This window comes from Cebus imitator, unplaced genomic scaffold (genome assembly GCF_001604975.1).
Source record: "Cebus imitator isolate Cc_AM_T3 unplaced genomic scaffold, Cebus_imitator-1.0 Scaffold905, whole genome shotgun sequence".
NCBI classification, from domain to species: domain Eukaryota; kingdom Metazoa; phylum Chordata; class Mammalia; order Primates; family Cebidae; genus Cebus; species Cebus imitator.
The window spans coordinates 32,707-45,391 of record NW_016108220.1 but is presented as its reverse complement, the minus strand read 5'-3'; the positions used below and the strand labels follow the sequence as shown (position 1 = coordinate 45,391).

The 12,685-nt window shown below is 36.5% G+C and overlaps 1 long non-coding RNA gene across 1 annotated transcript; it reads right to left on the bottom strand.

Moving 5' to 3' along the window:
• Positions 1 to 9,321: 9,321 nt before the first annotated feature.
• Positions 9,322 to 10,517, bottom strand: LOC119469855. Its single transcript, XR_005198705.1, has 2 exons — positions 10,455 to 10,517; positions 9,322 to 9,486 (listed from the first exon to the last, which is right to left on the bottom strand). It is a non-coding gene; the product is annotated as an uncharacterized LOC119469855 (long non-coding RNA).
• Between the last annotated feature and the right edge of the window lie 2,168 nt (positions 10,518 to 12,685).

Below are 12,685 nucleotides of genomic sequence, written 5' to 3'. Positions count from 1 at the left end.
TGTTAACATAGTCCATTTAAGTGGACTCTACATGATTGATCCTCAAATTACCTATAATAACCTATTTAATAAATAGTGCTATGCAACTGAGATGGAGAAACAAAATTGGATTTAAGAGTATGTAAAACTAGATTTAAACTCATGAAGAGCATAGACAGCTATCTGGTTGGCTGCCTAGTTCTTTGTGAGTTCTTAAAGTTTCCATTTTTAAAAGTTCTGCACCTCCCTTTCCCCTCTTGGGTTTCCCCTCTGGAATCCCCTTCCACACTTCTCATGGAAGGTTTTCTCTCTTCTCCTCCTTTTTTTTCTCTTTTATCTACCTAAATAAAATCACCTTTCTGCATCAAAAATAAATAAATAAATAAATAAAATAAAAATAAAAGTTCTGCACTCTGTAACTCACCATGGACTAGACAAAATGAGATAAAAGATGGAAAAATATTGATATGGTGACTTTTCTAAAGTAGCTAAACTGGTTTATAACCAGTGTTTGGTTTGTCAAATCCTAATCTTGAGAAGACAATCAAAGGTTCAAATGGTACATTTCTGCTACCTGATGAGCCATTTGTACATTTACAGAGGTATTTTATTCAATTGCCACCTTCAATGGGATATGAATATGTTTTTGTAATAGTCTATGTTCTCTGGTTCAACAGAAGCTTTCCATGCAGGAAAACCAATAATACAACCATAAGTAAAAGGTTATTCAAAAATGTGTTTCCTTTATGGGACATTTCCAGAGAAATCTATAGCAATAAAAGGAACCATTTTACTGGAAGAGCTATAAGGCAATTAAATCAGTTGTTGTTAACATAATGGCACTATCACTGTCCCTATCATCTTCCGTCTTCTGGGAAGGTTGAAAGAACAAATGGGAACTTAAAAACTGAAATTGGCAAAGTTAACCAAATCGATTAGATTGCCTTAGCTAAAGTTATTGCTATTGGCCTTAATGGCAACCAGATCCAGCCCCAGTGGAAACACATAAGTTGATCCCTTATGAAACAGCCACCAGAAGGCCTATGTTCCTAACAACAAAACCTTATGTATCTCCTGCTCTCCTAAACAGATATTATTACATGCTGCAAGGCTTTAATGCATTATGCCAAAGTATATTTTCACCAGATAAAGGAGGCTTTTCACTGGATATTTTGGAATCATCAGAGAGTGACTCCCCTTGAACTCTGTTGGAAGAGACCATGCCAAATTCTTCTCTGCAGCCAAACTTCAGGGCCTTAAGTCTTAGATCCACATCTCTCAACTCAAAAAGGTAACTCCAGACCCTGGGAACTGCATACTTCTTAAAGACATTACGGTAAAGCTGACCAAAGAAGGTTTTTACCCAGAGGCAGACAGCATCTTAGATATGGACAGCGTTTCCAAGATAATGGATCAAGACATCTCTGTCGTTATAAAACTCATATCCTTTTCCTTTTCCCCCTATTTCCTGTTGTTCAAATCTCTTCCCCCTGCCCCCCGCCTTTTTTTTAACCAAAAAAACCCATGGAACATAATTTGTAGATAGATTGATGGTGTTTGTTAAGGCTTATGTTCTAGCAAAAAACCCAAAGTGACAGTTGAGTTTATGAAGATAAGTTAGTTATCACTGACAAAAGATTCTGGTGGGATTCCTGGGAACTCACTCTCGGTGGTAGTGGGGTACCAGTAATATGAAATTTGAAGCTAATACATAAATTGATAAAATAATCTTGGACCTTGTGGACAACCAGACTTCCTAAGGGTTCAGATGGGTAGAAGTCACTTTCCAAAAGGTGGATAATAACATCTAGGTTCAACAAAATTACTTAAGGAGACATCATGATTTATATCTCCTTTTTCCTCAAGTTGGGGGCTTGTATATGATACAGAACAAAATTGAATGTTGTACCTACCTCTCAGCTGATTTTGCCACTACAGAAAGCTGAACTGTAAAGGTGGCTGATACTGCTGTTTCTTTAGACACTGCTATCAAATACATTAAGGGAATTTATCAAGGAAAAGAAATGCATGATGTATTTATAGGAGCAACTAACAATTGGTTTGCCGACATCCTAAGTGTTGGACAGCAAATCTGACTTTTCCAAGGTATTCAAATCTTGATGTTCTTCTAGTAGGTCTCCAGTTTACTATGATTTGTATTGAAGGCTAGAAACAGAAGTAGATACCTCATTGAATCAGACCATTCTACGGAGAACTATGGACCCCAATTGCCATCATACAACTGGACTACAGCCAATTGAACTCAAATAATATTGAACTAACTATATTGGTCTGAACTTTGACTTGTTTGATGTAGGTCAGTTCCGTTTGTAGGGACTCCTCTTAAGGTGTACACTTCAGTCCTTCGGTATTATCCTCCTGATTGTCATAATAGTCCTCCTGGTGTGCTGTATTCTGTAAAGACTTAAGCGTTTGGATACAACCATCCATCAAGCACTGAGTGATTTTACTTCAACTAACCCAGCAAGAACATAAATAAATATTTAATTGATTTGTTGTCTGACTTGTGAATTCTGTATGGAAACCAAAAGAATCCTTTTATAATGGTTACAGAGAGTGGCATCAATGCCCAAAGTTTTGGACAATCTCTCAGAATTGAGAATCTGACCAAAGGGGAGAATTGTTAAACAAAACTAAGTTTACTCTGAGGATGCTTCTGTACTTGAGTCCTTATGTAACTTACATTAGTTATATAAACTAAAGTAGGTTATCTTATGTAATGGAACTGCAACCTATTTTAGTAGGTAAAGTAACGGAACATTCTGCATAGCAGTAGCTCATTTATTTTTATCAGGGGTCCCATTGTATGAAAACACCTTTATTATTTATTCTGCTGTTAATGGACATGCAGGTTGTTCTCAGTTGGAGACTAATACAAATAAGCTGCTCTAGCACCCCCATATATGTCTTTAAGGACATATATGTAGATTTTTAAAAATATATAACTGAGAAAGGAATGGTGAATCATACCTAGAGTGCTGAATGTTCAGCTTTATCAAATATGGGCAAATTATTTTCCAAAATGATTCTTCTCATTTATTCTTAAGCCAGAAGTGGATGAAAATTTCTACTGCTCTGTGTCCTTACCAGCACTTGATGTTGTAAGTCTTTTTTAAATATTCAGCCACATTGATGGGTGTGAATAGTATCTCATTGTATTTTAATTGCCCTTTCCTGATAACCGATGAAGCTGAGCTCCTTGTCATGTGTTTATTGGCCATTTGGATATCCTCTTTCACGAAGTGCCTCTTCAAGTCTTTCCCACTTATTTGTATTGTGTTGCTTACCTGTGTTTAATTTGTAGGAATTCTTCATATATCCTGGGTATTGTATTATAAACGTTTTACCCCTGCCTTTTCACTCTTTCAATATTTTGCCTTTTTAAGAAGAGAGATAGAAAGCCCGTAGGGAGGCAACTTGACCAAGATCTCCCAAAAAGCCAGTGGTACAAGATGGAAGGAAAAGGTCATATGATTCAGGTCCCAAGATACAACTCTATACAATAAGAAATGATTTTTCAAGGAAAACTTGAAAGAATTAGTGGTGATCAACTTATAATTTTTAGGGGAAAGTAGTAAAAAATAGTAAAATCATGTTATGAAATGTGAAATGCTCATGCAAAGAGAAGTAAACTAAGTATGGGGACAATAATGTAAATCATTCAAGCCAAAGGCCTTCATTGCTTCAGTTATTTTATTTTTAGTGCTTCAGCTTCTTTTAATTTTTTCCAAGTTTCTATTTTGAAAAATGTCAGAACTACAGAACAAGCACCCACGTGTGTGTGTGTGTGTGTGTGTGTGTGTGTGTGTGTGTGTGGCCAAACTGCTTTAAAATAAGTGTCAGACACCATGACACTTTGTTCTCTAATATTAAAGTGTATTCCTACTAAGAACAAGGGCATTCTCCCCAAATATCACTAATACCATTATCATACCAAAGCAGTTTACAACATTCAGCCCTATTCAAATATCCTCCGTTTTCCCAAATATATCTTTATGGCTTCTTTTTTTCTTTTATCTAGGATCCACTGAAAGATCATACATTTAATTTAGTTGACACATCTATTTTATCTCTTTTAATCCAGAACAGTAGCCTTGCCTTGTTGTGGTCATTGATGACATTGATGTTTCTGAAGAATCCAGGCCTATTGTCTCATAGAATGCCCCATGTTCTGGATTTCTCTGATTGTATCACCATGATTAGATTAGGTTTAGACCATTTTTCTGGGAACCCATGCTACTTTTACTTGAGTCACCAGTGTTTTTTAGACTTGGAATTCACATTACTGGTGATAAGTGGGATGGTTTAAGTAGCACCAGGATGATTTTAAGTGATACCATGGATAAGACTATTTATTTTAAATTTGGTAACTTAACAGTTTTATTTTTTATATAACAGCAGTTTTATTTAGATACAACTCACAACCATATAATTCACCCATTTAAAATATACCATTCGATGGTTTTTAATATATTCAGAGTTTTACAACCATAACCGCAATTGATTTAGAACAGTTTCATCCCCAAAAGAATCGTGTATACTTTAGCCATCACCTCCTAACTACCCTTCAGTCCCCTAAAAACATCCCCCCTCTCCATCCCTTCACCCACCTCCACTCTTTACCTCTTCCCCCAACCTCACTCCTCCTTTCCCACTCCCAAGCCTAACCATTAAACTGCTGTGTCTGGACATTTGCCTTTTTGGGACGTTTCATATAAACAGACCATAGCATATGCAATCTTTTGTGACTGTCTTCTTTTTTATCTTTATACCACCTGTGGGAGTGACTGGGTTCTTTAACTTAGCATAATGTTCAAGTCTCATTCATGGGTAGCGTGTATTGGTACTTTATTTCTTTTTTTGTTGTTGAATAATACTGCATTATATGGATATACCACATTTTATTTATCTCTTTATCAGTTGATTGGCATTTGAGTTGTTTCACATTATGCCTATCATAAATAATACTGCTATAAACATTTGCATACAAATTTTTTGTGTAGATGTATGTTTTCAACTTTCTTGGATATTTACCCAGGAGAAGAATTTCTGGGTCATACAGTACTCTGTGCTTAACACTTTGAGGAACCACCAGGCTATTTTGCAAAGTGGCTAAGCCATTGTACATTGCCATTAACACTGTATGAAGGTTCACATTTTTCCACAACCTCACAAACACTTGTTATTATCTGTCTTTTTTATTATAGTCATCCTAGTGGGTGTAAGATTACGGTATCTCACTGTGGTTCTCCTTTGCGTTTCCCTGAGAGCCAAAAATGTTGAACGTCTTTTCATATGCTTATTGACCACTTCCAAGTCTTCTTTGAATAAATGTCTACTCAGATTCTTTGTCCACATTTTAATTGCATTTTTTTGTCTTTTTATTATTGAGTTGTAAGAAGGGTATTTTTTTAAATAACAAAAAAATTACTGCTGTTTCTTTATTACGAGTTGCAAATTCTTCTTCCCAGTTTGTTGTTTCTTTATTTTTCCCTCATGAAGGATTTGTGTGAGTTTTTGTTTCTTTTTTGTTTTTGTTTTTTGTCTTTATTTTTTAGAGTGGTTTTAGGTTCACAGCAAAACTGAGAGGAAGGTACAGGATTTCCCATATACCGTCTGCCCGCACACATGCTTAGTCTCCCCATTACCAGCATTCCCCAAGAGAGTGGTACATTTGTTAAAATTTATCAATCTGTATTGACACATCATTATCACTCAAAGTCCACAGTTTACATTAGAGTTTATTCTTGGTGTTGTACATTCTATTGGTTTGTACAAATGTATTATAACATATATCCACCACTATACTGTTATACTGGTTATTTTCATTGCCTTAAAAATCTTCTGTGCTTTGTCTATTCCTCTCTTTCCCCCACCTCTAGCAAACACTGATCTCTTTAGTGATCTAACAACCACTGTCCTTATACTTTTGCCTTTCGAAATGTCATACAGTCGGAGTCATACAGTATAAAAGGTTTCCACATTGGTTTCTTTCACTTGGTGATATGCATCTAAGCCTCTTCCATGCTTTTTCATAGTTTGATAGCTCATTTACTTTTTCAATTTTTTGTTTTGGCCCACTTTTATAAAAACAGATACCAATTTTTTTTAGCATTGATTAATATTTTATTGCCTGGGTGTATTACAGGTTATTTATTCATTCACCTACTGAAGGACATCTTGGTTGCTTCCAAATTTTGGCATTTATGATGCTACAAATATTCATGTGCAGGCTTTGGTGTGAGCATAAGTTTTCAACTGCTTTTGGTAAATACCAAGGACTGCAATGGCTGGATTGTATGGTTAGAATATGTTTAGTTTTATAAGAAATCACCAAATCATCTTCCAAAATGGCTGCATCATTTTGAAATTCCACAAGCAATGAATAAAAGTTCTTTTTCATTTTAACTTTTAAGTTCAGGGGTACATATGCAGGTCTGTTATAAAGGTAAATTTGGATCATGGGGGTTTGTTGTGCAGATTATTTCATCATCCACATATTAAGCCTAGTATCCATTAATTGTTTTTCCTCATTCTCTTCCTCTTCCCACTCTCCACCATCTGATAGCCCAGTGTCTGTTGTTCCTTTTTATGTGTCCATGTGTTCTCATCATTTAGCTCCTACTTTTAAGTGAGAACATGCAGTATTTGGTTTTCTGTTTCTGCATTAGTTTGCTAAGAATAATTAATGGCTTCCAGCTCCATTCATGTTCCTACGAAGGACATTATCTTGTTCTTTTCTATGCTGCATAGTATTCCATGGTATACATGTACTACATTTTCCTTATCTAGTCCACCATTGATTGGCATTTAGCTTGATTTCACATCTTTGCTATAGTGAACAGTGCTGCCATAAACATACACCTGTATATGTCTTTGTGATAGAACGATGTATATTGATTTGAGTACCTACCCAGGAAGAGGATTTCTGGGTTGAATGATATTCCTGTCTTTAGGTCTTTGAGGAATTACTATACTATCATCCACAAAGGTTGAACTAATTTACACTCCCACCAACAGTGTATAAGCTTTCCTTTTTCTCTAGAACCTTGCTAGCGTCTGTTATTTTTTGACTTATTAATAGCCATTCTGAATGTTGTGAGATGGTATCTCATTGTGGTTTTGATTTGCATTTCTCTAATGATCAGTGATGTTGAGCTTTTTTTAAAATGCGTGTTGGCCACATGTATATCTTCTTTTGAGAAGTGTCTGTTTATGTCTTTTGCCCACTTTTTAATGGAGTTATTTGGTTTTTTCTTGTAAATTTGTTTAAGTTCTTATAGATGCTGAATAGTAGAACTTTGTCAGATGCATAGTTTGCAATAATTTTCTCTCAGTCTGTAGGTTACCTGTTCACTCTGTTGACAGTTTATTTTGGTGTGCAGAAGCTCTTTAGTTTAATTAGATCCCATTTGTCAATTTTTGCTTCTGTTGCAATTGCTTTTGGCATCTTTGTCATAAAATCTTTGCCTGTTTCTATGTCTTGAATGGTGTTGCCTAGATTGTCTTCCAGCACTTCTATAGTATTGGGCTTTACATTTAAGTCTTTAATCAGTCTTTGGTTGATTTTTGTGTATGATGTGAAGGAACGGGTCCAGTTTCAGTCTTCTGCATATGGCTAGTCATTTATCCCAGCACCATTTATTGAAAAGGGAGTCCTTTCCCCATTGCTTGTTTTTGTCAGCTTTGTCAAAGATCAGATGGTTGTAGATATGCAGCCTTATTTCTGGGCCCTCTATTCTGCTCCATTGGGCTAGGTGTGTGATTTTGTACCAGTACAATGCTGTTTTGCTTATGTAGCCCTGTAGTATAGTTTGAAGTTGGGTAGCATGATGCCTCCACATACTTACTGACATTTGGTGTTGTCTGTGATCTGGATTTTGGCCATTCTAATAAATACGTCTTGATATCTCATTTCTTTCTTAATTTTCATTACCCTCATAACATATGATATGAAACATCTTTTTATAGGCTTATTTGCCATCTATATCTTCTTTGAAAGGGTGTTTCCTAAGACATGTGGCCCATTTTTTAATTCTGTTGTGTTCGTATTGTTGAAGTTAAGAGGTTTTTGTATATATTATAACAGCTTTTTATCTGATATATCTTTGCAAATGTTTAATATCAGTCTGGCTTATCTATTTATTCTCCTCATCATAATTTTTGCATGGCCAAAATCTTTTTATTGGTCCCACTTATCAGTTTCTTCTTTCATGTATCATGCCTTTGGTATGGCATATAAAAAAATCATTGCCAAAACCAAGGTTATCTCTTGTTATCTTCCGGGAATTTTATAATATTGTACCTTATGTTTAGGTCTCTGATCAGTTTTGAGGGTTTTTTTGTGTGAAAGATGTAAGGTCTTTGTCTAGATTCATTTTTCAACATGTGCTTGTCCAGTTGTTCCAGAACCATTTGTTGAAATGACTGTTTTCTCCATTGTATTGCCTTTGCTCATATGTATCACAAGGCCTTTCCAACATTGTATTACCTTTCCTCAATGATCAATTGACTATATTTTTGTGGGTCTGTGTCTGGGCTGTCTATTCTGTCCCATTGATCGATTTGTCTGTTCTTTCACCACATTACTTAATCACTGTAGCTTTATAGTAAGTCTTTAAGTTGGGTGGCGCCAGTCATCTGATGTTCTTCTTCTCCTTAATATTGTGTTGAGTATTCTGGGACTTTGCCTTTCCATATAAAAAGTCACTTTACAATCACTTTGTCCCTATCCACAAAATAACTTGCTGAGATTTTGATTGAAATTGCGTTGAATTCATAGATCCAGTTGGGAGGAACTGACATCTTAAAAATACCGTCTTCCTATCTATGAACATGAAATATTCTGCTGTATTTCCTCTCTATACTTTTATGGCTTCATATTTGCATTTAAATGTTTATCACCTTTGAAGTATTCCCAAATGGATATGCAATTATTCCAGCATCATTTACTGAATTGTCCTATAATTTGGGGTATCTTCTTTATCATATTCTGAATTACCATACTAGTTAGACCTATTTCTGGATTTTCTATTTTGTTTCATGGGCAATGCTATTCATTCACCACAACTGCCTTGCTTTAGTTATTGAGGCTATAAATATAAAATATATTTGGTCTTTGTCCTGCCACATTATTTGTACTGTGTTCCTGTTGAATAATTTCATTTTTTAAATCCTTCCATTATACAGTTATTATAGACTGAATGCCTGTGCTCCTTCCCCACCCCCTACTAACATTTATATGTTGAAATCCGTATCCCAATGTGATAGTATTAGGAGGTGGGGACTTTACAAGATAATTAGGTCATGAGAGAGGAAACCTCATGAATGAAATTAGTATTCTTCTAAAAAAGACCCAGAGAGTTATCTTGCTCTTTCCACCACATGAGGATACAATGAGAAGTCTGCAGTCTGCACCCCTGAAGACAGCCCTCAGCAGAGGCTGATCATGCTGGCACTCTGATCTCAGACTTTAGGCTTTCAGATCTGTAAGACATAAATTACTGCTGTTTATAAACCACCCAGTCTGTAGTATTCTGTTATAGCAACCTGAACTAAGACACTATAGCTTTTATGTGTAGTCTAATATTTAGGAAATATTAGAATATTTGCGTTCTAATGGTTGCCTTTATAAGTGTAGTATTCTCTTAATTTTCTTAGCTATCTATTTTCCTTAGTTAGTTCTTCATTATAATGAAATAATTATATTTTCTCTTCCTTTCCCTATCATGTTTCTTCATTCTCCCACATAGCTCAGAGATGAGGACACCACTGATAATCAATAAACATTGATTTGCTGTTACTACTTTCTAAAAACAAAACACAACAAAATGCACACACAATGTCAATAAAAGATATTTCATTCTCTTTCCTCTTATGCCTGGATATCCCACACTGGTTTGTCTAGAATTGTCTCCCATTCCTGTTTGACAACATTCTCTCTGACCTAAAGACAGGAATTTTAATGCCTTGGAGATAAAGAAAGGTTGAGTCAAGGCAGGAATACATGACACACTCATATTTCCCTAATACGTCCTGATTTCTTTATTGCCCAGGCTCTGAATCTGGCCTAAAACCAGAGATTAGTGGGAGAAACCAGAACTGAATCACTACAGGGACAGCATTCATCAAATGCTGACATTCCAAAGTGCTGGGTCCACAGGACTGGGAACACAAGTCAGGAAATAGAAGCAAATTTTAGGGACATACCTGATGAGGTATGAATCACATGGCCTATGGCATCTGCCTAACCTGCATATAGCATGGCCATAGGTCTCAGGGAACAGGATGGCTTTATGCCTGATAAACCAAGGAATTTCCGTTTGGATAACAAATTATAGAAGCATCCCACATATAGCCCACACACATTAAATGTGACAATTTGGCCATATCTAATTAGGCCAGTGATAAGGTAGCCTTGGCCATCATCATCATCGTAAATGGAAAGCACACACCTTGATGTTGCCATTGATTGGATACCTTTCTGGTGAAGTCTCACTTTCCTCATCTGTAAAATAAAGACAAAACAGGTATGGGTTTCACTGATCTCAAAAGTTTATTTCATTGGTATATCAGAATTGGATTTTTTACATAGTTCAACCATTTTTCATTATGATCAAATTATGTAGGTCATGGTTATTTTAAGGCTCAGAACAAAAATGTCCAGAAAAGTGCTTTCTAAATCATGTGACAGTGGGTAAATGACAAGCATTGTTACTATGGAAGAAGACTTCCCGGCACTTGCTTTCTTTTGGAAAGAAAAAAATTAAACAGTTCTCTTAATTTCTATAAGAGTTGGGTTCATGGAAAGAAATCTTCCACCAACCCAGGGATGTGTGCAAGGTCTGTGGGAACCATGAGGACAGAAGTATTTGCTTTACAGGAATCAGGATCTGAGCAAGGTGTCTTGTATGCTCACAGGAAATCCAAGCCCACAGTAATTTCAGGTGACAGCCAATTCATGGGAGGCTCTGAGGGCCTTAATTAAAAGGTCATTTTTTTCTAAAGTAAAATTATTCAACTCAGATAAGTATTCATGAGCTGTTCAAACTGACTGATGCATGCACTTCTGCCTCTAAGGAATGAGTAACAAAAGATATTCATTAGGCAAAGGTAACTACACCCAATAAATATCCCAGACCACTCTTCCCATGCCCACCTCCACCTCTTGTATAGAATCTATCTTTAAAGGAAAAATGTCTAGAGATAAGACTCAGAGCTTTGGATCCACCTGTTTTTTGGAAAAATTTTCTAAGTACCTTAGTTATACTGCATCCTTTCTCTTTCCCTACCTAGAATGAATTATTCATTGCCTAATCCACAAATTCCACCCCTCTTAGATGGCAGGTCAGCATGCTTTTTCTTAAAGGGCCAGGTACCAAATACAGGCTTTGTAGGCCATATGATCTCTGTTGCAACTACTCAGTTCTATGGTTGTAGTGCAAGAGTTGCCATAGACAACATGTAAACAAATCAGTGGGGCTGTATTCCCTCATAATAGTATTTATGGACACAGGAACTTGAATTTCATATTGTTTTTACTGGCCATAAAATATTCTTCTTTGAATTTTCTTTCAACCATTTAAATATGTGAAAACCATTCTTAGCTTATGGGTCATACAAAAATGGTAGCAGGCCAACATACTTTGCCAACTCCTCCTCTGTACTGTGAGCAACTTGAGAGCAGGGCTGAATGATAATCATGTCACTATCTCTTAAGGCTGGGCTTCAGTGCCTGACATCCAGGAGAGATCCAAAACTGTGGAGGAAGAAGTGAGAGACAAAGGCCATGGAAAGCACAGCAGATGAATCCATCACACACAACAAAAAAGTCCTTTGTGTGGTTCAGAGTGGGTACCAGAAGGGAGAATGTATGGTAGTAGGGTTATTCTTCTCCCCTGATATTTTTTACATCAAATATGTAGGAAATTTTCCACACCAGTTCTCGGTATCCAGCAATTCAATTCAATTCTGACACTATATAGCTGAAGTTAGCATCAAATCCCACAAGTTAAAGGGCTCAGTCCCACAAGAATGGCCCCACTTCGGATACCAATCGCAAGTCCCAGGCCCCCTATGCTTCTGACAACCAAGTGTAAACTGGGAGTTTCCAAATTTGCTAATTCATGTTGGATCATTTGCTAGAATGCCTTACAAAATTCAGGAAAGGACTCTAGTTACACTTATCAGTTTATAATAAAGAATACAAATGAACAGCCAGATGAAGAGGTACATAAGGTGAGGTCTGGAAGGGCCCCAAGTATGGGAGCTTTTGTCACCATGAAGTTGGAGTGTGCCCCTCTCCCAGCATGTGTGTGTGTTCACGAACTCAGAAGCTCCCCAACCCCATCATTTGGTTTTTATGGAGGTGCCATTATATAGGTTCAGTTGATTAAATCATTGGCCATTGGTGATTGATCCAATCTTCATCCCTTTTACCCTCCCTATTGGTTGGGCTGGGGGAGGTTTGAAAGTCCCAAGCTTCTAATTAAGGCTTGGTCTTTTTGGTGACAAGCCTTCTAGGGTCCCACTAAGAATCACTGCATTAGAACAAAGGTGATTCTATCACCCATATTATTCAGGAAATTTCAAGGGCTTTAAGAACCTTGTACCAGGAATCAGGAACAAAGACCAAATATCTTTCTAATTATGTTTTAAATATCTAATAACATCACTTTGGAGTCAG